The 27,455-nt window shown below is 49.9% G+C and overlaps 1 pseudogene; it reads right to left on the bottom strand.

Moving 5' to 3' along the window:
• Nucleotides 1-1,090: 1,090 nt before the first annotated feature.
• LOC134372574 (spermatogenesis-associated protein 31E1-like) overlaps nucleotides 1,091-27,455 on the bottom strand; it is an 81,379-nt pseudogene continuing 55,014 nt past the window's right edge.

The raw sequence follows: 27,455 nt of genomic DNA, 5'->3' as shown, positions 1-27,455 counted from the left end.
GTGCTGGCTGTCCCGTTGCCAGCATCTCCTTTTGAGGACACCACAGAGGACAGGGTGAGCTCAGGTGGATCATTGGGAAATTATTGACCCTGGCTTGGCCCTATGCATCCAAGCTGAAGGTGGCCTCCCAAGGCCTGTGACCTGGGAGTTCGAGCAGGGGCCCTGGGGTGTGCAGGGTGAGTGTGGCCCTGACGTGTCCCCTCCAGGCCAGTGGACAGGGTGGGACGTTTGCTACACACCTCCTTCCTTGGCTCTGAGCTATGTAGTTCTTCTTTCCCCACATCCCACCCTCAGTCCTCCCTATCCCACCATCAGATGTGACCACACACTCACACACAGTCACGCCAGGGGACATAGCAGGTGGCCCAGGCAGGGGTGGAGTCAGGCGCTACCTCCCATCCTCTTGCCACTCTGGACAGGGAGGTGACGAGCCATGTCATGTCACCAGGCTGAGCTGAGAGGAGTCAGCAGGGCTGCCTTCATCCCCACCATCATGGGAGAAAGGGACACTAGGCAAGAGGGTTTGTTCCCCCAAGGGGTCCAGGGGCACATTTCTCCCTCTGGACTTGGGGCCAGCACTGACCCCCCCAAACTCCCAGAGCCCACTTTGTGATGGGTGACTCTGGGTGGCTCTGACATTCCAGGCCGAGGGGAATCAGCCTGAGACTTCTGTGGACCCATTCCCTACAGCACACTGAGCTCAAGGTTGAGGGAAAGCAGGGGAGATGGAGAGCCCCCCTCCCAGTGGGGTCTGCACATGGTTTGCTCATCCTGACAAGTCCTGAAGGCTTTTTGTTAGTGGCCATGTCATGAAAACAAGGTGCAGGGAGGGACGCCGGGGTAAGGGTGGGTCTGCAAGAGGCCTCGGGCAGCCTCCCTCATGCCCAGTCCCTTCTAAAAGCTGCACTCAGGAAGAGCTGACCCCTTCCCTATGCCCCGCATGGCACAGACAGAGCCAGTACCTCTGAGGAGGAAAAACCTTTATTAGGAAACAATGTGTATCCTGGTAAGAAGAAGCCATCAGCACACAGAGCGTGTGCAAACATGAGGGAAAACAGGTTTTCTCTGTGACTCGGGTTTTTCTGGGGGAAAACCTTTCCCACCGGGAAAGGGGTGAGAAACATGTTTGATCAGATGAGACACCTCTCTGATGAAGACAGCGACTATGGAAGTGGACAGGGTGGCCTGAGGCTCTCACCACCTGCGGCCTATGCCGGCAGGGACTGGCTGGGGACACATGGTCCCTGGGCAGTGAGACCCAAATGCTGTACCTGTCTTTGATCCACCTCTTCTTGACAGAATGGCTGTGAACCATGGGGGTGGCATGGTGACTGCAGGCCATATTTCTCATCAATCTTTGCTCTGGGTAGGAGGAACCCCTGTGGTAGCAGGAACGTCCTCCCACTTGGGCCTTTGAGTCAGGAATATCATGGTGAAGCCCCATTTTCTCCTCTACGTTCCATCCATCAGTGGCCCTGGGCTCCTGGGCTTCAGCCACCCCATTGTCCACAAACACTCTGCTTGGGACTGGTCCCTGGCTCTGGGCAGTGGCTGGTGTGGTCTTGCCTTTTTGCAGAAGATCTTCCTGCCCTTTTTTTTTTACTGGGGAAAACCCACTGCAGAAAGTGCCTGATCCTTTTCCTGAAGTGGCTTTTTGGGGATGCCTGTCCCTTCTCTGGTGGGAGCTGGGAGGACTGGCCACTTAAGGACAGTACTGACTCCCTGTCCTGGGTAGGGTGGCCTAGTCCTGAAAACCTTTGTTCACGCTCTCCTTGTGTGGGCCTCCTGCGGCCCTGTCTGTTGTCAATAGGGCCAGACATCTTGCTCTGATTCCACTTCCCCTGGCTGCTCCATCCCCTCCACAAGAGGCCACATGGCCCCGGGGAAGGCGATGTGTTGCTCCTGGACATGCGCTGGGAACTGGACAGAGAGGCCTGAGAAGACAAATTTCTGCAGCAAGGAGCACCCCAGTGCCGTGGTCTGGAAGGAGGACTCCAGTCGCACTGTCTTGAGTCTGCTTCTCTGACTCTGCCACCACTTAGAGCTCAGACTCACCAGCAACCTGGGTCTTAAGGCATGGCTCTCCTGGATCCTGAGTTACAGAAATCTGGACGGTGAGGGGCTGTCGCTGGCCCCTACACACTCTGACCTCTGATCGACATTATCAGTTTGGGAGTTTGCCATCACAGTGGCTCCCAAGGTGACTTCCCAAGCAGGGGGCTTCTCCTCCTTGGCTGCCGCTGTCTTTCTGGCCTCCTTGGCCCATGACCACTGGGGTCCTGTGTTCCTCTCCAGCGTTGCTGTCCTGTGGCTGGTGTCTCCTGAGGTCCTGCTCACACTCTGCTCTTGTGGCTCATTCCTAGACACTTCTGTACTTGGACTCAGCTCTAGGCTGCCTCTCCCAGCCCCCAGCACATTTGACTGTGCCAGGTTATGCCCATGACATTGCATGTGAGGGGCTGAGAAGGCCACTTGCCCTTCTGTCCAGTTGGAGGGGCCTCTGAGGGCCCACGTTTGTCACCAGATGAGGTCTCTGTCTTGTAGGCAAACCTCTGGGCTTCCTTAGACACAGGTGAAGGGGCAGGGAGAGGACTGCTCAGGGTGGAAACTGATGTTTTTGTTATCACCTTCTCTCTTGGGTGTTTCTGAGGGAGTTCTCCTGGGAAATTGGCCACCTCGGCTATAGATTTGGCCCCAGATTCACTGTTGGCTGATGAGGGAAAAGGACCAGGAAGGGACAAGGGTTGAGCCTTTTTCTATTTAAGGATATTTGGGGGCCTACGGACCTTGAGGGACAGGCTCCACGTGTACCTCACCTGAAAACTTTTAATACATGCTTCCAGCACCAATGGCTGCAGGTCAAGGAGGGAAAGCTCCTGGGAGGTGTTCACATGGGATACCTCACCCTCGGAGGATGCTAGATTTCCAGTCTCCATATGAGTGTTTGAGTTTCTTCTAGATGCTTCTTGTCTGAATGTCTTCTAGATGCTTCTTGTCTGAGCTCCTTGGTAAATCCTTTCCTGAATTACTTCTCAATGTCCTCATCCAGTCCCTTTCTGACTTTTTCTCAGATTTGGTCCCTAGAACCTTCCTTAAGCTGCTTTACAAAGCCCTGGGTAGATCTTCTAGGTCACTCCCCAGACAGTGCCTCAGATCCTTGATTGAGATCTTCAAAAACCATAACATGGCTGGACTCATGGGTCCCATTTTCTGCATGTTCTGGCTACTATCACCTTCAAACACAGGGGGTCCATGCCTGTGCGTTGCCTGACCAGTGACTGGAAATTTGTCCTGAGGTTTTATCAGGTGCAGAGACATGTGGGGCCTGTGGGGCAGCCCGCAGCAGTGCTGAGTGACCCTCTGGTGAAGGTCCTGAGGCTGTATCAGGTGCAGAGGCACATTGGGCCCATGGGGCAGCCCACAGCAGTCTTGAGTGACCGCCTGGTGTAAGTCCTGTGGATGTATCAGGTGCAGAGACATGTGGGGCCCGTGGGGCAGCCTGCAACAGTGCTGACTGATGCTCTGGTGATGGTCATGAGGCTGTATCAGGTATGGAGACAAATGGGGCCTACAGGAGAGCCCACAGCAGTGCTGAGTGACCCTCTGGTGAAGGTCCTGAGGATGTATCAGGTCTGGAGACACGTGGGGTCTGCAGGGCAGCCCGCAGCAGTGCTGAGTGACCCTCTGGTGAAGGTCCTGAGGATATATCAGGTCTGGCGACACATGGAGCCTGCAGGACAGCCCACAGCAGTGTTGAATCAACCTCTGGTGAAGGTGTCGCTCTAGCCGCTTCCAGAGCTCAAGGCTGATGCAGTCTCCTGAGAGGCGGGAGACTGACTCATGTTCCTGGAAGGCCCTACTGTTGGGAGCGAGTTGGCTAAGGCTTCCTGAGGTTTCTTGACCACATAGGGTAAATCCCTTGTACTTTCTTGTTCCCTCTTCAAAAGGTGACATCGCATGTGGTGGATGGAAGTTGGGTAAGAAGTTGGGCCCTCTGCTGGTTTGTAGGGCAAAGTGCTCCCTGGACCACAATCTGTGGCGTGTAGCATGGTGGGATGCGGAGACGGGATGAGGTATGGGGCTGGCTCGGCTCTGGGTCTGAGCCAGAGGTGAGGGCTTGGACAGTGGCGAGGCTCGAGTCAGAGGTTGGAGTTGGGCCACATGGGGGGACCAGAACTGGGGCTGAAAAAGTTGTGGACATACTTGAGTCTGAATTTGTACCTGAAAGTAATTAGAGAGTTCATTGAATAAAACAGAGAGAAACTGTAGTGGGGGACCAGAAACCCTGATTATAGCCACCAGAGACTCACGGTACAGAAAGAAGAGGCCCCAGAAGAGCTGGCTGCATTTCTGCTGTAAGTGGACCTCTAAGACCTTGGGGTAAGAGAGCGAGAGCTGCTGGGGACTGGCAAAGCTTTGAAAAACAAGCTCTGGTTTGTCTTTCTTGCTCCAGAAAGGTTGTGGGGTTCTGGTGTCCCACTCATCACCCAGTGATTTTAATGTATTCCCCAGTGAATCCAGGGGATAGTCTGATTCCTCCTTTTCTCCTTCCTTTCAAAAATTCAGTTCTGCTGTCCTGGCAATTAGTATGACCAACAGCTTCTGGAGACTAGAGTTGACCAAAGTGAGGCCATCAGCCTCCATCTGCCAATGTACGAGGTCTCCCCAGAATGAGGCCTCTGGTAGGTGGAGGGAAAGATGTTCTTGCTGGGATTGGCTGTTGTGATAAGGCAGGGAAGAACAAGGCCTTGGCAGCCACTTGCCACCAGGAGAGGGCTGAGATTGGACAACTCAGGTGAACAACGCCCAAGATCACTGGGACAGGAGAAGTCAATCAGCAGCTATTGTGTGTACACAGGCTCTGTGGGATGGCGCCCAGCAGGAGTGACACTGAGTGACACTGAGAAATAGCCAGGCTGGAGACTGCTGGAGGCAGATGGGAGGCCATAGGGTCCGGGGATTGTGATAGGGAGGAACAAGTGCAAGTGGCTGGGGGGACAGGAGGTCTAGTGGGAGCAAAGGCTCTGGTGGTCCAGAGGCACTCAGGGGTAAAGGTGAACCAAAAGAAACCAGGGAGGTTGTTGGGCCTGGTGATAGGGTGGAGGCCACAGGCAGAGGACACTCATCCAGAGGAGCTGGGGCAGCCACTGGGGATAAGGTGATGGGACCAGCGTCTTCCACATGCTCCCTGCATGGCTGCTGGACTCTGACAGGTGCTGGTTTGCACACCTCACTCAAAGGATCAGGGATCTCCATCAGGTGGCTGCAGGAGACAGGAGACACATGCTGCAGCCAAGAGCAGATGGGCCAGGAGTGGCACCTGCACCCACGGCCCATCCACTGCCCATGTGCTGACTTCACACAGCTCCTGCAGCCTCTGCCCCAGGGCTTAAGTCACATCTAGTCCCCTTCCTTGGTCCCTCCCTCCCACGTCAGTCCCAGGTCCTGAGGTCACATCAAAGGCCCTGGTAGGAAGGAGGACATGGGAGAGAAGGAGAAAGTTCCTCACCTTTGCAGATGTGAGATCAGGCCCTGCGCTTCCTTCAGTTCCCCCAGGCCATCTCTACAGGCTGAAATCAGGAGACTCAGTTATGGTGGAGGGAAGGGCCTGGGGAATCTTATAGGAGGCTTAGTGGAATGTCCCTTTAGGTGAGACTGTAGCAGATTAGACCGTGGATCCCCAGTATCAGCGTCCAAGACCATGTGATCCCGGGCAGTGAGAATAAGGCACACGGATGGGTAGCGCTTTGTCATTTACAAAGTGCTTCTATATCCAGCACCTCATGGCCCTCACAACTGCCATCTGAGGGAGGAAGGATGGGGTCATCCCAAAGAGGAATCAACCTGAGCAACGTTAAACAGCATGTCCACAGTTGGACCTGAGGTCCCACCTCCACTGGTCCACTCCTCCCCCCACAGCCCTGCTGGGCAACACCCCTTCCCTGGTCCACTGTGGTTTCATTCCCAGCACAGAAACTGAGAGTTACCCCAGATTCTGATCTCCTTCCCAGAACCCTCCTTCTCAGGCCTCTGTAAGGACATCCTCATAGAAGTGACCCTTGTCTCTCAGGGACTTGTGAGGTCAAGTTACCTCCGGGGCTCCAGCAGAAGGGCAGAGCCTTCCCTTGCAGAGAGGTACTCTTCCTGCTCCTGCTGCTCCTCATCTCCACCTGACGCTGAGAGACAAGAAAGAATGACGTCTGGGACCTGAGTCTCACTCTCCTCCCCCTAGACAAGCTGCAGACACACAGTGTTCACGAACAACACGACTTTCTACAGTTAGCTGACGGAGCCCTGTGCTCTTTTCTTGCCTTTTACTCATTTTTAACATGGACAAAAATAATTCCTGTTTTCCTTCCATGAAAAATGCAAAGAGGGATTTTCTACATGAGATCTACTGTGGATGTCCTCAATTCCTCTGGAAACCCACAGGCTAAGCCTGGATCTGAGCTGTCAGGTAGGATTCTGCCTTCCAAGGCCGGAGTCACCTCCAGCCTCTGATGGGAGGCTGTCAGGGGCCCAGGAAGGACCTCATAAGAGCCCAACACAGAGACAAGACTTGGCCCAAGGCGCCTGCCACAGGAAGGGACTGATGAGCCAGTGCTCAGGGCCGGTCCTCCCATGGAGATCTCAGCTCTCAGCAATCCCGTTCTAGGCCACAGAGTTGAGTCTCGGTGTTTGACCTTGCCCTGGCCCTTCCAGCTGAGCAGCAGAGCTGGTCTGAGAGCTTTGGACAGAAATCCTAGTGCCCACTCTCACCCCTGGCCTGCCCTGTCTGTCCCTAGAAGGATACTATTCAAGTCTTTCCTGAGACTTGGAGGAGTGGAAATAGTAACGGGAAGAAAAGAGAGAATCACTGTCTGTTGGGTCTGGGCAGAGGTTTGCTTACCTTCCTCATGCTCCTCTTTTTTCTTGGTAGAAGTAAGGATAGATACTTCTGGATACAGCAGGGTAACAGGAGGAAGTGCCCCAGGCCACCCAGGAAGGCAAGGGTGATGATGTCTATCTCCCAGGAAGTAGAGCTGGGGCTCAGCCAAGTGGCTCTAACACTATTCAGAGAGGAGATTCTGCATCTTCTGAATCACACTGCTGCTCTCAGGCAACTGAGCTCTTGCAGTTGCCTTTGGTTCTAGAGCCCAGGCCTGCATCACAGAGCTGTGACCTCATCACAAAGGGCTCCTGGGGGGGGAGGGGAAAAAGAAGAAGAGGCTGAATCACATCCCCCCCCTCCACCAGCCCAGTGGTTCCCTACTCCACCCTACAAATCTTTATCTGGGGATTTATTTTTCCTTGATTTTAAAGGGTAGATTTTCTGGACATGAAATCCATGGTTGACAATTTTTTTTTTTCAATTAAGCTTTTGAATACGCCTCCTAGATCCCTCCTTCCAACTCCACCTGCTCAACCTGTCACAGATAAACCTTCATCAATTTTCATTTCTTTCCCCCTCGAACCCAGATATTATCTGCTTCCTCAGAGATTTCTGCTTGAGCTCCATCAGTTTCATAGTTTTTGAGAATTTGGAGTTGGCCCTGAAGTTTTTGTTATTTCCCAGTGATTATTATTCTCAGGATCTCCTCTGACTGCAGGCTCAACTTTTTCACATAGTATGTTCTTGCCCTGCATCAACTTGGACATAGAACTTAAATTTCTTTTACACTTCAGCTTTGGTTGAATAAAATTTTTATAATTTTTGTTTGAATTAATCTTTACTATCTTCAGCTAGAGCAACTTAAGATATACAAAATGCATGAGGCTAAATAAGTATAAAAAATTGAAATAATGAAAGCTTCAAAGGATGTTTTTATACATTTCCAGTATTTTCACTTCTTAAATCAATAAAAGTTAAACTACACAAGAAATTTTGGAATATTCTGTCTGCACACACACATCCAGACCCACCCCCTTTGACAAATCAATCCAGTATTTTCATACGTAAGAATCAAGCATTCCTTTCCTTTCAGTTCCAAGGCCTTCCTTTAGTACTTGTTAGGGTAGGACTGCCAGCAGCACATTTTTTAGTATTTTTTTAGTATTTGCTTATCTGGGAATTTCTTTAATTTTCCTTCATTTTAAAGGGAAGATTTTCTGGACATGGAATCCTCAGATGACTTTTTTTTTCTTTAAGCTTTAGATATGCCATCTCACTGCCTTCCCCCCATTGTTTCTGATCAGAAGTCAGTGGTTAATCTTATTGTGATCCTTTGAACAAGAGAATTTTTTTTCCTCTTGCTGCTTTCAAGACTGTCTTTTCACAGTCTGACTGTGATGTATTTGGGAGTGGATATATTTGTTTTCAGTTTACTAAGGGTAAACATTGACTTTGTAGATTGCTGTTTTAAGTTAAATGTGGTAAGTTTTCAGTTATTATTTCTGCAAGTATTTTCCCCTTTTTTCCTTCTTTCTGAGATTCTTTTTTCCACATATGTTGGTGTGCCTGATAATGTCTCATGGATCATTTTTCTTCAGTCTCTTTTCTCTTTGTTCTTTAGATCATGTAATTGCTATTAATGCATCTTCAAGTTTACTGATTCTTCTGCTATCTCAAATTTGCTGTTACCTTTCTCAGTGAGTTTTTTATTTGCCATTGTACTTTTCAATGGCAAAATTTCCATTTTTTTAAATAAATAATTTCTAGCTCTTTATTGGGTTTCTGTATTTATTCAGTTATTGTAATTACTCTTTCCTTGAGTTATTTAAGTATGGTTTCCTTTACTTCCTTTAAGTATTTACACTCGCTGCTTTGAAGTTTTTGTTTGCTAAATACAACACCTGGGTACACTTAAAGACAGATTCTACTAACCATTTTTTGTTTTTTGGGTTTTTTCCCACAAGTATGGGTCACACTTCCTTGCTTCTTTTCATGTTTTGTAACTTCTCATTAAACACTGGATATTTTAGATAAGATATTGTAGCAACTTTGCAGGCTGATTTTTTTCCTCCTGAGAGTTGTTGTTATTGTTTTGTTTGTTTAGTAACTTGCTTGTACTAAATCTGTGAATTCTGTAAGCAATGTAGAGCCACAGGTGTCTCTGCTCAAATTTTTGTCTTGTTATTATTTTGATGCATGGTTTCCCAGGAGTTACCTTTTTATCTACATGCATGGTATTCAGTCAACAGTTGTCTGAATTTGCACACAGACACCTTGAGTGAGTGAAGCTTCCACTATTTGGTGATGATGTGTGTGGACAGGGAGCACATTCAGAATCCTGGCATGACTGGTGTTTGCCTTCTACCAGGCTCTCCTCTGCACATGCACTCACCTCCACCATTAGTCGGGGATGTGTGGGTGGTTTGGATAGGCTCTGGTGTCTGATGAGACTAGTAGAACTGCTGGTCCTTCCTGTTTGTTTGCACAAAGTCACCAGTTTGTCTGAAAATTCTCCAAATCATATGAGTCCCTCTGGCTGTGATAGCAGAGCTGCTGGCTTCAATGGCTTTCCTCAGCCTGACTGAACTACCACACCAACAGAGCAGGGGCCTGGGGACTGTTAGCAGCCCCTAGAGGGAATGTCACAGACTTAAATTGTTCTTACTTGTAGCCCAGTAGTTTTCATGAATCATCACTTCTCAGTTTATTGTGATTTTTTGGTCTTACCAGAATACTGAAATTGTTGCTCTTGACGATTTTGTCCAGCTTTATACCTGCTCTCTGGGGACAGAATTTGTTGATATCTTTCATCCCATCATCCAAAACTAGTGTTCCCCATGAGTACCTCTTCCTGTTGTTGTGTTTTTTCTTAATAGAGTTTATTTTTTAGAGCAGTTTCAGGTTCACAGCACAGTTGAGCAGTAAGTACAGAGAGTGCCCATTTACTGTGTCCCCACACATGCGCCACCTCCCTGTCTATTGATTTCCTACATGACAGTGGTACATTTGATAAACCTTTGTTGATGCGTCTTTATCACCCAGACTTCACAGTTTACATTAGGGTTCGCTCTTGATGTTGTATGTTCTACAGGTTTTGACAAACACATAATGACATGCGCCCACCATCATAGTGCCATTCAGAGTATTTCCACTGTCCTGAAAATCATCTGTGCTCAATTTATCCCTCTCTCCACCAACCCCTGGCAATGACTTATTTTTTTACTGTTTCATAGTTTTGCTTTTTTCAGAATGTCATATAGTTGAATCATACAATATATAGCCTTTTCACATTGGCTTCTTTCACTTAGTTATACCCATTTAAGGTGCCTCTGTGTCTTTTGATGGCTCGATAGCTCATCTCTTTTCAGTGTTGAATAATATTCCATTGTCTGGATGTACCACAGTTTATTTATCTATTAACCTCCGAAGGAAATTTTGATTCTTCCAAGTTTTGGTAATTATGAACAAAGCTTCTGTAAACAACTGGGTGCAAGCTTTTGTATGCACAGAAGTTTTCAGTTTATTTGAGGAAATACCAAGGAGTGTGATTGCTGAGCCACATGGTAAGAATATGTTTTGTTTTGTAAGAAAACTGGCCAAGCTGTTTCCCAAAGTGACTGTACCATTTTGCATTCCCACTAGCAATGAATGGGAGTTCCCATCGCTTCACATTTTCACCAGCGCTTGGTGTCAACATTTTGGATTTTGGCCATCCTCATTAGGTATGTGTTGATATCTCATTATTGTTTCAATTTATGATTCCTTAATGGCATATGAGGTTGAGCATCTTTTCATATGCTTATTTGCCATTTGTTTCTTCTTTGAGGAGATGTCTGTTTGGGTCTTTTTCCCAGTTTTCAGTCAGATTGTTTGTTTTCTAATTGTTGAGTTTTAAGAATTCTTTGTATATTTTGGATAGCAGTCTTTTATTAGATCTTTTGCAAATATTTTCTCCCAGTCTATAGCTTGTCTTCTTCTCATTCTCTTGATATTGGGCAGGTGGAGGGGCTGTGTCAGTGGCCATTAACATCCATCTATAGCCTCTCACCTTGACCTGTCCTTTAGGTCCAATCCTCATCTCCTAGTCTTCATAGTGGCTTATGGCTCTGTCCCCACATGGCTTGTCGTGGTTGCCCAGTATTTTATGGGCCATCCCTTCAACTGAGCCTCCAGCCTCATGCTCTGAGGTCTTCGGTCCCTTCACTGTCCATGTACTACTCTCCAGTTCCCCAATTCTGACCTGTAAGCCCCCAATTTCAGGGCTCTGCTGAGATCCAAAACAAGGTGATACTAATGCAGTAATAATCTTCTGGAGAAATGGGCACACACAGGCAAAAAAAGGAATTAATGACACAAGGCTGGTTGAACTCAGAGTGGGCACCTCTAGAAGACTTATTGAACCTACAGGGATCACACCTCCACTGAAAAGTGCCTCAAGGGCCACCAAGGAGGGCCAAGGGCCATATTGTGTTATTGTCCCAGTCCCTGGCCCTGAGCAATTGGACCAGTGATGAACATGGGCTCCAACCTGGGCCTATATTAGTCCATTTTCTGTTGCTTATGATGTAATACCTGAAACTGGGCAATTTATAAAGAAATGAAATTTATTTCTACAGTTCTGGAGGCTAGGAAGTCCAAGGTCAAGGGGCTGCATCTGGTGAGGACCGCCTTGCTGGTGGGGACTCTCTGCCGAGTCACAAGGCAGTGCAGGGCATCTCATGGCAGCAAGGGGGCTGAACATGCTCACATGCTAGCTCAGGTCTCTCTTGCTCTTCTTATAAAGCCACGAGTTCCACTCCCATGATGACACATGAATCCATTAATCCATGGATGCCCTCATGACCCAATCACCTCGTAGAGGCCTCACTTCTCAAAACTGCCACATTGGGGATTAAGTTTCAGCATGAGTTTTGAAGGGACGTTCAAACTACAGCAGAGACTACCAGATTCCTGACCAGGGATGAAGAACTGAGGTGCTACCTGATAGACCCTTCATGTGGCAGGATTGGCTCCATGTACATTTGGAAACTGTGAGATCTTTCTAGGCCTTATTTCTACTTCTCCTGTCACCTTCACCCCCTCTCACTACAAACTGGCCTCTTCCACAGAGCAGTACACACAATTGCTGAAAGCTCCTGAGTTTTACCTCCTGAGCCTTCAACTATTGGAGAAGGACTGACTCTCTAGGTCTAATGAGAAATATTTTGGGACGGACTCTGATTGGCCCAGCTTGGGTCAGATGTCCACTCCTGGCCCAATTGCCTCTGGTCAGGGGGAGGCATGGCAGGGTTGGGTCATGTGCGAATGCCACTGCATGCTTTGCAGCAGCCTGGATACCAGCCTGCCCCTTGTCATGGAAGAGACCTTACCTCAGCCCTCAAGGTTGCTTGCTGCAAACACGGCGTTGAGTGATGGCTCGGGAAGAGTGGTTAGGGCCTTGCACTCTTGGTATATGCAGCAAGAATGTGTAGGGACACTCAGGGACACTCAGGACCTGTGGCGGATTGCTTCCTCCCGATAACACTATGAGTTTAAAAACTCATATTACCTCCATTTTTCAGGACAGGAAATGGAGGCTTGGAGAGGTTAAGTGACTTGCCTGAATACGCCCACAGCTGGTAAGTGGCTCACTCCACTGGGGACACTGAAGCAAAAGCCAGGACCAGCCAGTGAACTCTGTGACAAGGTTCAGGGCTGAATATTCTGGGGGTTCAAAGAAAGATCAATGACACTGTATTAGTCTGCTCAGGCTGCTGTGACTAAATATCAGAGACTGGGTGGCTTAAACAATAGACATTTATTCCTCACAGTTCTGGAGGCTGGGAAGTCAATGATCAAGGTGCCCACCCATTCGGTTCCTGGTGACGGCTTGCCTCCGGCTGCTTTCTAGTTGGGGCTCGATGGTCTTTTCTCAGTGCATGCTTGAGGGGGGCTGGGGGGGGGAGAGAGAGAAAGAGAAAGAGAGAAGGAAAACTTTTTGGTATCTCTTCTTATAAGCACAATGTTATGAACTGAATGTTTGTGTCCCTCTGTTGGAAAAATAGAATAGTTTGGTCAGGGCCCTCACCTTGGGTCCAGTTGGGTGTGGTTCAGCATCCTTTGTAAGCAAATTGTGTGTGTGTGTGTGTGTGTGTGTGTGTGTAGTTAGTGCGCATGTGTACCAATGTATCTTTTTAGTTTTGTTGCTCTTCTTGTGTTCTTGAGAGAGAGAGGAGTTTGGTGAAGCAGGGGGGTGGGCGTCAGCCTCAGGTGTCCACCTGGCGCAGCTATGCTTTCCAACCTGTGGCTCCCAAGGACGTTTTGTCCGGTTACCTAGCTCATAGACCTGTGTCAAGGGGTCTGGTGACCCAGCCTGGTGTGTGAAGGGTTTGTGGCCCAGTCTATGAATGAGCTTGAAGGGTCTGGGAGCTCCAGACCCAGCCCTAGCTCAACAATTGGTCCAGTTGGTACAGGATTACTGGCAGGTAAAAGAGCCCAACAACTAGCGTGGTTGCCTAGCTTTACAATTGGCATCACGAACAGGATTAAGAGCTAGACAATAGGCGCTGTGAGGATTCCAGGCTTTAGTGTAGCCAGATACCCTCCAAAATTCGTATGTTGAAATCCTAACCCCCAGTATGATGGTATTAGGAGGTGGGGGCTTTGGGGAGGTGGGTAGATCATGAAGGTGGAGCCTGCTTGAATGAGATTAGCCCTTATCAAAGGGACCCCAGAGAGTTCTCTTGCCCTCTTTTTGCCACGTGAGGATACCACAAGAAGCCGGCAGTCTGCAACCTGAAAGAGGGCCCGCACCAGAATCTGCCCATGCTGACACCCTGACCTTAGACTTCCAGCCTCCAAAACTGAGAAATAAATTCCTGTTGTTCATAAGCCACTCAGCCTATGGTATTTTATTGTAGCAGCCAGAACTGAGACAGACAATAATCCTATTACAAGGGCCCCACCCTATGATCTCATTTAACCCTAATCACCTCCCAAAGGCGCCGTCTCTTAATACATCACATTGGGGGTTAGGATTTCAACATATGAATTTTTTGGGGGGGGTGGATATAAACACTCAGTCCATAACAGACACTTTAGCCCAAAGCAATCTGGCTATTATAATGAACTACCTAAAGTGTCATCTTTCTTATTATGGAAGTAACATGTGCTTGTGTTAGAAAAAAAATTTAAGCAGGAGCAAAGGGTGGAATGTGACAGACCGCCTCCACTCTTCCTCCCCATAAATAACCACTGCCTCATGTACAGGGAGGCCTCTTTAAAAACTTAGATTGGAAGCAAGTGGAAATCACAGTGCTTATTTCAGACAAAACATCAGTTATGCTGTGGGAGCATTTGGATTGTAGTATTTTAAATAGCTTAGAAGTATATTTTATATGTTGATTTATTTAAGGAAAGAAAATTAGATGTGAAAATCTCTAGCCTAAGATTTTATCCTCATCCTTGAAAGATGGCTGGAGACCAATGCCTTAGGCTAGTTCCCTCTCCAGGCTGTGGGCCCATGGCCTGAGGAGGACAACAGATGTGACCTCAAGGGTTCAGGAGTCCCCAGCAGCCCTCTGGCTGGCCACAGTCCCTGCCAAAACCCTGCAGACTCACCCCTAGAAGGCCCTGAGAGATCAGTAAGTCCAGCCCCTGCACTGTAGAGATGAGGAGCTGAGGCCCAGAGAGGGCATGTTGACTACTCAGGGTCACACGGCCCAGGCCCTTGAGCACGCAGCTGAGGCTTCTTAAGCCCTCCTTACACTGTAGAACTTACGGTGAAAGTGAACAATGCACAGCTCCAAACCTGGGCCACTTTTCTTCCCCTTCCCAGGGCAAAGGGAGTTTTGGACAAGAGCTCCCAGTGAGAGCAGGCCTAAGCAAAGCAATGGGTCTCTGCTCATGGTGGACCCACGTGGTCCCTTCTGAGAAACATGCCGGGGAGGCAGCGTGGGTCACCTTTAGCGGGCTTGAAGAGCCAGACAGTTCTGCACCCAAATCCTGGCTCCGCCTTCCCTTGCTGCAGGACAGTGGACAAATTACATCACCTCTGAGCTTCAGATTCCTCATCTCTGAAGTTTGGATAGTAATAACACCTGCCTCAGAGCTTGACATGGGGCTGAAGGATGTGGCATGTGTAAAGTATTCAACACGCTGACGTGGAAGGGAAGTGGTACATAAACAATAGCTTCTTGTTACCGTGTCTATTATTACTAATAAGCACTTTCCAAGGAGCGCCTCAGTTTTCAAAACAATGGTGCAATCATGAAGTCAAGATGGATTTGCGGTTTTTGCAACTACCCAAACCCAGCCAGAGCCGGATGGGGGAGGCTGGTGGTGCCTAGAAATATGATCGAATGGCTCCCTGTGAATCCACACAATGGACTTGCCTTAGTGCCGTTTGCTGGGGGAGCCCATTAAAGAGCAGCTGAACAGAGTGATCGTCCAGGGTGAGCTGTGCCACCTCCCTCCTCCCAGGCCAGCTATCTTTCCAGCAGGGGCCCTGAGCACTGCCAGCGCCTGGATCTGGGCCTGGCTCCAGCATGGAGATCCCCAGCCCTCCCCTCTACCCTGGTCCTAGCTGGGAGAGAGAACACGACCTCACTGGCTGCTGCTGGGCTGTAAAGGGAGGCTGTGAGGGGACAGCAGATGGCAGCCGCATGCTCAGCTGTGCTGGGACGCCAGGAGTGTGGAGGAGCCTTAGTTACCATGCCTCAGGCTCTGCACTCACACACATGCACACCACAGCACCTTTAGTCCAATTTTAAGGGGTTTGTGGATGTGCCCATGCCTGTGCCAGAGGTGGCCGAGGATGCCAAGGTGGGGAGACCGAGGTGGGCTGGACCCTGAGGCTGAGGGACAAGTGGTGGAGGAAAGCTTGACACAGAAGATGGATTTTATGTTTGGGGTAGAAGGGAGCCATGGAAATTTGTGGAGGAGGATGGTAATCAGGATGGAGTGGTTTTCAGCAGGCAGCTCTGGTGGGAGTGTGGAGGAGTGGGGCTAGAAACAAGGCTGGGAAAGGCTGACAGAAGGCAGCTGCCGAGGTCTCCCGAGGTCATCTTTCTCCCTGTGCGGTGGCTGTGGTTTACCCCAAGAGCGCCCTGGGAGAGCTGTTCCTCTCCCTGGGGCTTCATCTGCCAAAGCCACCAGCACTCAACCACCATTTCTCTGCTCACTAAATTTTTCATTAAGGAAAATGGTCAGCGGAGAACAGCAGCTGGGTAAACTTTCACCAGTGCTCATGTGTGGGGCAGATTAATGAGCAGCTGCCCCCTCCTCAGTCTCCTGCTCCGGGCATTGCACTGCCCTGCGTACACACAGGAGTGCATAACACCCCGGGAGCACACACGTGCGTCCACAGACACATGCACATGTGCACACCTGTATCAACACTGTCAGATGGACACATAGTGCATAACACACACAAGTGTGCTGTGAACATAGGAACACAGGCACACGTATGACATAGCACAATCCAGGACTAGGTGCAGGGGCTTGGGAGCCAGGCAGCTGGGTTTGCATCCCAGCTCTGCAACTTAGTAGCACATTACTTAACCTTCTCAAGCCTCAGTTTTCTCCTCTGTAAATTGTGGACTAAAAGCAGACCCTCCCTCAGATGGCTGTTGGGAGGGTGAATAAGCTTATCCATGCATAGTGCTTAGTACAGGGCCAGGCACATGATAAGCCCTTCTTCAGGGTTAGCTATTCCCATTTCTCATTATTGCTAGGAAGGACAAACACGGGACAGCACAGCCCCAAAAGGATCCTCCTTCTCAAACTCTTTCATCTCTAACTCCCACCCCTTTTATTTATTTATTTAAAAACAGTTACTTTTTATTAGCATACTCATTGTTACAAATCATACTTATTCTTTATGCCCCTTATCCATTCTCTCCCCTTCCCCCTCCCCTCCTCTAATAACCATAGATTTGTTCTATCTGGTAGATTAACTGATCCTCTGTTGGTTTGTATCCTAGATGATCTGTCCAGTACTGAGACAGGTGTGATCAAGTCCTCTCCTATTATCATAAATCAGATGCTTCTTCTATTATTCTGGAGGGTGCTTTGTGCAGGGAAAAGACCACTTCATTTTTGGGGGGGGGGTGCTCCCTGGTGCCTCTCCTTGTGTCAACGAAGGTGAGAGTCTGACGTGCCATCTGCACGGTGGCTGTGACTGCTGCTCTGGAGACTAGCCACTTTTGTGGCAGCCATGGCAATTTCGGTGGCTATGGAGGACTACCCATGTGACAATGTTTTTCAGTGTCCTCTTTACCTGGTTGCAACTCAGTTTGGCTTCCCCCAGCTCCACGCATCAGGGCCCTGGTGGGTTCCCGGGGCGGTGGCAGCAGCTTGCCTAGTTGCAGCTGGGTTCAGCTTTCCCCTGCTCCACGCTTGGGGTCCCAGTCTCACCTCTTTTAAAGCTCTCTTAAGGGTGAAGGCTTTAAGTTTATCCAAGTAGTGTTGTCCACTTACTTTTAAATTGTGCACAGTGGATGTTCATTTCCCACTTTGCTAATGGTATACCTATCATTTTAGGGGCTCATCAGAAATATCCATCCTACAATCCTGCAGAGAGAAGAGAAAGAAGCAGGGGTGAGAGATGAAGGCAAGTCTGGAGGGTGGCTGTTTCTGGTAACTGCCCTTCCTCAGGCCAGATGCATCTTTTTGGCTCCTCCTAAACCACATCCATGGCCATCCAGCAAATTCTCCTTTTTGATTAAGTAGCTTTAATTGGTTTCTGTTACTCGCAGCCAAAGCCAGTCCAGAGCTGGGTGAATGAGACCCGGCTCCTCCCTTCCTAGAGCTCAATCCAGTGCAGAGACAGGCAGGTAGACAGGTTGTGACAGTCCCCTGTGAGATGTGGGGTGATGGGGGGCAGCGGGCAGCAGGAGCACAGAGCAGGGGCCTGAGCCTAGTGTGGGTGGAGGGAAAAGGCTTTCTTCAAGGACGTGAAGGAAGGTGAGACAGGAAGGAGGGCGAGACAGCAGCCAGGGCAGGGGAAGCAGGCGTCAGACACCTCAAAGCCAGGAGGGCCTACCATATTTTATACATTGACATCACTATCTATATATTTATGCCTACCATAGACATTGATAATCCTGCTGCTGAAAGAGCTTCACAGCCCTGTGCATTTCCCCTCATGTGGTCATAGTGCAGACAGTGTCATTCCCCTATTCCCAGGGAAGGAAACTGAGGCCCCAATAGCTGTACCTTTTCCTTCCAGCAGATTCCAGGAAGTACCTAGAACCCCAGGCTAGCTCATGCTAGGCATCCATCTGAGGCTGTGGGAAGAAGGGGAGAAGGAGGCACGTGTGGCCCCCACAGAGGCAATAAGGACCAAGGGGACCCTGTTCTGGAGGTGGGAAATCTTCCTGAGGGAGGGGCAGAGCGAGCAGGCAGCCAGCGCCTGAGCAAAGGAAGAGCTGCACACAGGTGAGGTAAGGGGTCTGGGTAGGGACTTCCTGGGCCCTGGGGGCCTCTGGTAGGATACATCACATTGGGGGCTGCAAGGAAGGTGGGGGAAGGGGGCCAGGGGAGCTCTGATGGCCTACTGCATTTATCCCACATCTGTGCACCTGACCCTAATTTAAAAATATTTATGTCTGTATCTATATATAGAGAGACAGACAGAGACAAAGACGAAGAGGGAGAGTGATTGATTAACTTTGTGCAGGCACCATATCAGGTGCACAGCACCATCTCATTTCATCATCTCATCGTGTGAGGTAAGTATTCTTATTCTAATTCTTCAGATGAAGAAATCAAGGTGCAAAGAGTGATGCCACATGCCCAAGGTCACACTGCTGACAAGTGGCCACAGAGTCGCCATACTATGGTAAAAGCACTTGGGGCCAGCACTCATCTCGCCAGCAGATCTACTCTCTGAAACGCAGCCTGTGAGCAGCCTGTTAAATACAGCTCGTGGCTCTCATTGGAGCACGTGCCATCCTTTCAACAACCCTGTAGCATCATTAACCTCACTCTTCCCCACCTCCCTTCTGAGTCCTGCTCTCCTTTTCTCTCTCTCAGAACTTATTCACTCTTAGTTTACACAATTGTAACAAGTGGTGTGGTGTAAAGGGCACCGATCAGCCAGGAGTCCTCAGGGCAGAGAATCTTAAAATCACAATGTCCTTCATAGAACACTATGACACTAGACACACTTAACTCCATAGTACAAAAAAAGGGCAAATTTACAGAAGAAAATATGACTACATATCATGTCTGCAGGGTAGCACATCTTAAAAATATATATACACAGAACTTAAAATCAAGAAAATGCTTCCTTTCAATTTTTTTCCCATAAACTTGAGAAAATCTCTCTATATGATGATCCAGGCAGGATACCCAAGTCCAATGCATTCCACAGGTACCCAGTTTGAGAACATCTGGGCTAGAGATGGGAGACTATGGTTCTAGCACTTGCTTGGCCATCACCTTGCTGTGTGACTTTGGACAAGCCACTCACCCTCTCTGGGTTTCCATTTCTTCCTAGACACAGTCAGGGGCTGAGAGTGGACCAGAGATTATCTGAAGTCCTTTTCAGTTCCACCCTTCAAGGATGGACTTGATTCCTGCCCCTCAGGGTCACATACAGGGTCTCCATGGGACAGCATCACATGCTAAGTCACCCTTCCCTCTGGTTCCCTATCTGTGCCCCTACCCCTGCCCTGTGGAAAACCACAGAATGAAGCTCTTGGGCCAAGAAAATGCTGCTCCTCTCTCTCACCAGAGACCCCTATCTCCCTCTGCCTCCTCAGACTCAAGCCTCAAGCCCCCAAATAATTGTCTAAGGGAGATTCAGGCTATTAAAGTAATTTACATAGTAATTAACAAGGTTCCATTAGTTGATTCCTGGAGCCAGAACACTCTGCCTCTATTTCCCTTTAGGGGTCCACAGTCCTGGGCTGGGACTGGGGTTTGGCTGGAGTTTGGCTGCTGAGCAGTGAGGGGAGGAATTTTCCGTGCTCATGTGTCACAGCTCCACACCCAGGGAAGAGAAATAATGACTGTAGGAGGGCCCCAGCTGGCTGGGTAATGAGGTCTGGGGCAAGGAGGCACCTCATGAACACTCAGGGCCTGAAACCCCAAGAAGAGCAACCGCAAGACTCACAGCCCTGTGTCTGTTCTGCAGCCCTGGGCCTGGGGCCTCCAAGAGGACCTCATTCATGACAACACACAATTTCTCATGTCCTTCTGGGCCTCCTGATAATAAGTTACATGTGTGACCCTAAAAAGGTACAGCTCAGGTTATCACCTTTGAGCCTCTCAGCAACCCTGCGAGGGAGATTCTATCTTCTCCATTGTGGGGAGGAGGAAACTGAGGCCCAGAGAGGTGAAGTGACTTTCTCAGAGTTGCACAGCCTGGGAGTAGCAGAGTGGGACGAGAACCTGTGTCTTCAGGCACAACCCAGCTTCTTCCCACTTGGCCAGTGGTTTTTAAACAGCTCCGTGGGACCCCAGGGGACTCTCAGAGTGGTTGGAGAAGGCATTATTGAGAGGATTGGCAACCCTTCCCCATATTCCCCCAACTTTAGCAATGGCAGTTATTTAGTGTTGGAGGGTTTTATTTGGATTGCATTAGCTAGAAAAGCTTTCAAAACCACCACACTCCTACAAAACTGTCCCAGGAAGAGATACAGGGCACTTGATTGCACATCTCCACTTGTGAATGGAGGCCCTTGGAATTATGCAACACGACATGCCTTGGGTTGAATGTCCCCCCAAAACTTAACCCCCATTGAGACAGTGTAAAGAGGGTGGGAAGTCATGTTATGGCAATTGAAAGGTGGGGGCTTGAAGAGGTGATTAGATTGTAGGACCATGCCATAGTAAACGGATTAATAATGGTGGCCATGGGCATGGTTCTGAGGGCTTTAAAATGAAAGTGAATAAGGAGTTTGCTCTCTCTGTTCTGCCATTTTCACAATGTGATGCTCTGCTGTCACTGTTGCCACCACCAAGGCTCTCTCTCTGCTTCCATCATCTTGCAATGTGAGACCCCTGGGTCACCGTCACTACCACCAGAAGCATTCCTTGGACTGTGGACATCCCAGCTTCAGAAACTATAAGCAATGAGTTTCATTTTCCTTACAAAGTACCCAGTTCTGTATATCTGGTTATAAGCAACAGAAATGGACTAATACACGGTAGAATTGACTCTCTGAGACTCTGGCACAGGGTTCCATATCCCTGGCCCTTGGTCTCCCACCAGGCTTCCTGCAAATTAGGCCGAGGACCCATTCTTCTCCCACTGAGCCTGCCTGTGTGGGTCCCGTCCTGCTTGCTGCTTCCAAGCCACCCGCTGCCTCACTGTTCTGTGAACACCTCTCTGGCTCTGTTGTCTCTATGGAGACTGACCAAGGAAAAGGAGATGAGGACAAGGGTGGGGAAGTGACAATGATTCCGGGGTCTCAGCAAGTGTTGAATCATTTTCCTACCATATTAGCAAACATTTCTAGAGCTATAAGAGCTAGATCTCAGGATTAAGAAGATACATGAGCCCAAGTCCCGCCCGTGGAGAGCTTTCGGTCGCCTGCAGGGGATAGACTCATCCACAGTGGTGCCCCACAGACTACATCTGGGAGCAGTGCGGGGGGTGTTGTGCAGCCCAGGAAGGGACAGGAGGAAGTGGGTAAGCTCTGATGGGGACAGCAGGGGAGATGTCAGGGAAGAATACACAGAGTTGGAGAAGCCTGAGCTGCTTTCAAAGTAGAGTCTGAAGGTGTTTACCAAGGGGAGGGGGAGGGAGGCACATTCCAGCCAGAGGGAATGGCGAGCATCAGGGTTCCAACCAGGAGAGCAGAGGGCAGTCTTGGGGTTTAACACAAGTGTGTGATGTGAAGTGGCAGGAGTGGGGCCGGGGAGGCAGGTGGCAGCCAGGACAAGGGGCTCAGGGAGGGGCTGTGGCCCTCAGGTCCCACTAGCTTCCTGTTGTCCTCTGTGTTTACCCCCACTCAGGTCTTCTTTCCTTGGGGCACCCCGAGGGGCGAGTTAGGCTGGGGGTAGGGGTCAACAGGGGATTCACAGTGCAGGAGTTCCCCCACATTGGTGCTCCCACCATGATGCTCTCCTGTCCCCTGGCACCTGCCCTGAGCTTTGCTCCTGGCCAGAAGCTGGGCAGTGGGGCTCAGTGGCTGCTTTCCTGGAAGCCTGGGGACAGAGAAGGGAGAGCCAGACCTAGGGAGTTAGCAACTGCTCCTTTTTGGGCCTTAATAGCTCCTTCTAGACAATAACGGGGTAGTAGCAGATGATGCCAAAGTCCCTTCCAGACTGGTGTCCTCATTTGTAGACAAGGAAGCTGTGTATTTTAGTTTGCCTCCTCCTAGATGCAGAGCCTGAAGCAAGGATTTCAAGCGAGGAGTTCATTTGAGAGGTGATCCCAGCAAGCGCTGTGGTGATGTAAGAAAGGGATGGAAAGGAAAGAACACAGGGTGCTTGCTGAACAGGTGCCACCATGGACAGCTGGGGCTCAAGCATCCAGGGAGCTCTGGGATGCTGTGGGGCACCGGCCTTCAGAGGGGTCCTGTTCAAGGGAGAGGAGGCCGGGGTCTTCAGCCTCCAACTCCTGTCTTTTGTTGAGGGCTGCTCTGGAGGCATGAACTCCCCAGAATGTGTGGCCTGCCCCACCTGGTGGCAGCGTCCTCCTGCAGCCAGGGGAGGTGTTCAGAGGGTGGCAGAGGCTTGCAGTGAGAAGCCATTGGCATGAAGGCAGTGGTGTGTGGGGACCGGTACTTCCAAAGGGAGGTTAGACCAGCACTGATGGTATATTCCTCAGAAACTGAGATCCAAAGGAGCTGAAGTGACTTTCCCTGGGTCACCCCACCAGTTAGCAATAGGCTGGACCATGAATGTCTTGAAGAAACAGCAAATGGTTCAAATCCATGAGACTTTGTTCCCTTCACTGAAAAAGTCCCCCTCATCTCCATCTTTGTACTCAGTCCCTGAACCAGTGCCCAGCACATAGTAGGCCCTCAATACACAGAGGGTGAGCTGACGTTTGGCCATTTGCTGTGTGGCATGGGGCCATTCCTACACCCTTTTGGCTCACAATTTCCTTGTTTGAAAAGTGGGCATTCTGCACCCACTCTGCCAGCTTCCTAGGGTTGCATCAAATATTCAGCACGATGCATGGATGGCACGTAGTGGGTGCTCAACAAGCGTTTGTGCCTATGAAGAACGTTTGGGCTCTAACCCCGGGGGCTGGTCACCCTGGTTAGCCAGCAAGAGTACATTGTGAGTCAAACGACTCCCCTGCTGGTCTGAGGTTGGGCTTGCCACCCCCCCCCCCCCCTGGCCCCGTGCAAATTCCTGGGTCCCTGAAGCTCATGAGTCAGGTTTTCCACCTCCTGCGATTTCCCAGCTCCCTGCCAGCCAAGCTGTTTTGCAGACCCAATCCATAATGACAGATTCTTCTCTCCTGACCCTCCACTGGTGAAACCGCAGAAAGTATTTGAAACACGCAGGCTGGGAATGTGCAGGCTCCCGTTCACCCAGGTTGGCAGGGGCCAGCGATTTCTCAGCCAGCGTTTTGACCAAGACTCCTGCAGCTCAGGTTTCCAATGAGCTCATCAGTCTGACAGTGTTTATAACTTTTCCTCCTTCAGAAAATTAACCCTACGGCAGGTTCTGAATCACCCAGTCCCTGCAAGCACAGCCTTCTTGTTGTCAGAGGTGTGGTTACAGATGCACCTCGGGAGGTTGGTCTTGGCCTGGGTGGGTGCTGCCCATGTGGGCCCAGGCAGTCTGATTTGGAGGCTTCTCTGCTGAAAGGGACACGCAGAAGTCTTCCTATCCATCTTTTGCCTCTAAAAAGATATGGTTAACCCATTCCAGGTCTCTGCAACTTTGTTTTAAAAATATCCTCCCATGAGAAGGAAGGAAAGGAGAGAGGATGGAAAGACTAGGGACGCTGGCCTGGATACACCCAGATGTCAATTGCCCATCTGCTCCCACTTGCTTCCCTCATCTGTAAATGGCAACAATAATCCCCATCTCCAGGTTGCTGTGAAGTTTAAGTGGCACCCTATGAAAACACCTAGTGTGATTCCTGCACACAGCAGCGCACAGTAGTTTTCTCTCTCTCTTATTCCCTGGTCATGGATACTACTGTTTCATCACAAAGTTGTTTTGTGAATGAATGAATGAATGAAGGTCTTCATATACCTAAACACCCTTTGCTCTTGCTGATCCCCTACTTATCTTGTCAAGTCAGCAGTTCAAGGCCATGCAACGAATACGCACTGAGCATCAATTCTGTGCAAAGAGCAGAGATAGGCCTCACAGGAGCTCCCTGACAATCAAGCCACAGTCCCTGTTGCAAAGGATTTTCTGGTCTAGTTAGGGAGCAAAAACCACGGGGAAATGACAGGGTGGGTACAGTCATGTTGACTGGAGGAATATTCAGAATTATTTCACTCACTCACACATCTTCACTCATTCCTACACTAAGCATTTGCTTCAGGAGAGCCTGGCCACCCCTCACCGCTGATGGTGGGTCTGGGGGCTTTTAAAGCAAGCCCTTTTCTGTATACATCCTTGGTTCTATTTGCTGTAAAGTGACACATGAAAGTGCTTTGGAAACTAAAGGGCCTGCTCTTCCCTCTAGAACAACCTTCCCACCTCATTTACCTGAAGAATGTAGGGCCCAGCCCAGAGGAGGCGGGCTATAGAGGATTCACATGCTTGAGGTTTATTGGGAGGCATGTTCCCAGGTGCAGGGGGTGAGGGAAGCAGATGGGACAGTAAGGATGTGGTCTCAGCTGGAGGCCAGCTTTGGCCTGATCCCGTGGGGAAGCTGGAGTGGGAACTGCCTCTCAGATCTCAACCCTCAGCCCCCTCAGTCAAGCGGGCCAGCATCTGCACCCCCATGGCGCTTAGTCTGATGCAGAGGGGGCAGGCAGGGGTAATTTCCCAGGTGAGGAGGCGTCTCTTTGGCCAAAGGGAATTCTCTGCAGAAAAGGGCACCTGTGAGCTTTAGCAGACAACATTCCCAGCACTTGGGTAATGAGTGCCCCAGACAAGGGTAGGGGCCTGGGAGGGGCACCACAGCATTCGCAAGGGAAGGTCCGGAAGGAATGTCGAGAACTCCACCAAATCTTTTCCAAACTGTGTACAATGTTCTGTGAATTTGTCCTCATCTTTCTGTTTTTTGCTGAACATACTCGCTGGGAGAGACTGAGGAATGCAACAGAAGCCACACACTTGTGGGTGGGCCAGGGCAGTGTCCCAGGTGTGGGGCCTGCGTCGGCCTTGGGGATGGGTATAGGTCTGAGAGGAGAGGGAGGTCTGGGCTCTTCCCCACTCAGCACCCAGCATGCCCGTGTCCTTTATCCACCTGGTGACCTTGACCTCCCCTGCCCCACCCAGGCCCAGTGGGCCTCTCCCTCTGCCTTAGTCAGCTCAGCCTGCCATAACAAAGAACCATAGACTGGCACTTAACAACAAATTTGTTTCTCTCTGTTCTTGAGGCTGGAAGTCCAAGATCAAGGCGTGGGCAGATCCCCTGTCTGGTGAGGCCCTGCTTCCTCATAGACAGCCTCTCACTGCAACCTCATGTGGCAGAGGGGGTGAAGGGTCTCTCTGGGGCCTCTTTTATATGAGCACTACTCCCTTCATGAGGGCTCCACCCTCATGACCTAATCACCTCCCAAAAGCCCCACCTCCTAATACCATCACCTTGGGGGTTAGGATTTCAGCATATGAATTTTGGGGGGCCATAAACATTCAGACCACAGCACCCTCCTTTGAGCACCTTCAGCAGTTTGGATACACAGATGGGCCAGGCTGTGAGGACTTGCTTTGCCTCCTGGGGTTGACCACGAACTCTTAGAAGCAAGAGCTTTATCTTTTTTTGGTTTTCCAGGTGCCTAGCTCAGTGCCTTGGCATATAATAGGTGTCCAGTATATATTATTGAGTAAATAAAAGAACAGATTCCTTAATTTTTCTATGAAGTGGGGGAAAAGGCCAAGACCCCTTCTGATGTCACCCTTTGCAGAGGGCTGCTCTCATGTTTATGTCCTTGCCCTTCCCACCTCAACACCCGCAGCACCAGCCAGGGTGAAGCCTTCCCTTGGCTCACACTAATCCTGTGTCACTGCCTCTGGCTAGGGTGGCCAGTGGGACAGAGCAGGACGAAGGGTCCCCACTGGCCTGGTGTGCTGAGTCCTTGGCCTTGGCCTTGATTTATATGAAATGTGACTACTTCACTCAAAGCCTAGTGCCTGGCCTTGGTCGGTGCAGGTAATGATGATATAGGCTCATTTATGCAAGATTATCCTTTTATCACATTTCCAGACTCATTTATGAGGCTCATGTTTCCCCCCGAGGGCATCATCAAGCAAGTTAAGTTGTACTATTTCCCTCCCGCAGCGAACTGGCGGGAGCCTCCCTCGTTGACGGATGAGGCCCGCTGCCTTTGCCAAATAGGGTCGGCGTGATGGATCTTTTACTTGTGAATATTATAGCTGGAAATTAGCATGTTTATTGAGGTAGAATGTGTTTGTTTACATTCCACTACCCATGGCATTACCTCTTATGACCTGACTTATTTAGTTGAGGATAAGCACAAATGATCCGCATTTTGGCATCCACAAAAAATTAATGAACTTCCAGATATAGAATTCAGCCTTAAGTAAACACACCAGCGAGGTGGGTGGGGGCAGAGGGGTCGGGAAGAGCCCTGGGGGTTTGGGTGCTGAGCAAAGTAGACCTCTTGGTCCTTTGTTCTGACCTGAAAGGAGCAGGCAGTAGGGGGATGCAGGAAGGGCGGGGGAGGTCCCAGGGCCAGATTGACGGAGGAGGGAGGAGATGGGAAGAGGACAGGTGATGAGCCATTTTTCCGGAGGCTTTGATCAGGAGTGCATGGGCAAGGACGAGGAAAACGCAGGTGAGTGTCGATGACAAGGCCACGTGACCGGCTAGAGCCTGCTCCTCTCCTGACTCTTCGTCTGCAACAGCTTTGAAACCCAGCCTTTCTCTTCACCTCTGGTTTGCTGGTAAGCAGCATGATCTGGGGTGAAAACACTCATCAACTCAGCATCCTTTTGCTTTAGAAGAAGAAACTGAGGTTCAGAGCAGTGGAAGGGTTTGTCCAAGGTCTCGGAAGCAGAGGCAAACAAGAAGCCAGCCTCCCGAGGCTCATGCTGCCTTCCCTTCAGCGTTAAGCCCAAGGCCTCGCTTCTAAAAAGATTCAAGGGATGGTTCCTCTAGAGTGTTGCTTCAGGGAGCCAGAAATGCCTTGTTCCCTGTACCTGGTCAGTGGACACCTTCAGAGGTGATGAACCGCAAATGTATCTTGTTACAGATGAGGACACCAAGGTCCAGAGAGATTTACAGATTTTCCCAAGGTCACACAATGGGACAGAAGGGACAGAACAAAGATGAAAATCAAGTATTTCAGCAGCAATCCTGCATTTTCATTATACCCCAGCTGTCATAAGTAAACCTCCTCCCCAGTCTGTCTGCCCTTGCCGTGGGCAATCAGCCAATGCACAAGCGCTGGGGTAGATCAGAGGCCTGAAGTCTCTGTCAGAAGGGGCTAGGAACATGGGGGTCTGGGATCTGTAGTGAAGACCCCGGGCTGGGTGAGCAGATAGG

This window comes from Cynocephalus volans, chromosome 3 (genome assembly GCF_027409185.1).
Source record: "Cynocephalus volans isolate mCynVol1 chromosome 3, mCynVol1.pri, whole genome shotgun sequence".
Taxonomy (NCBI): Eukaryota; Metazoa; Chordata; class Mammalia; order Dermoptera; family Cynocephalidae; genus Cynocephalus; species Cynocephalus volans.
This window is presented reverse-complemented; position numbering and strand designations above follow the sequence as displayed.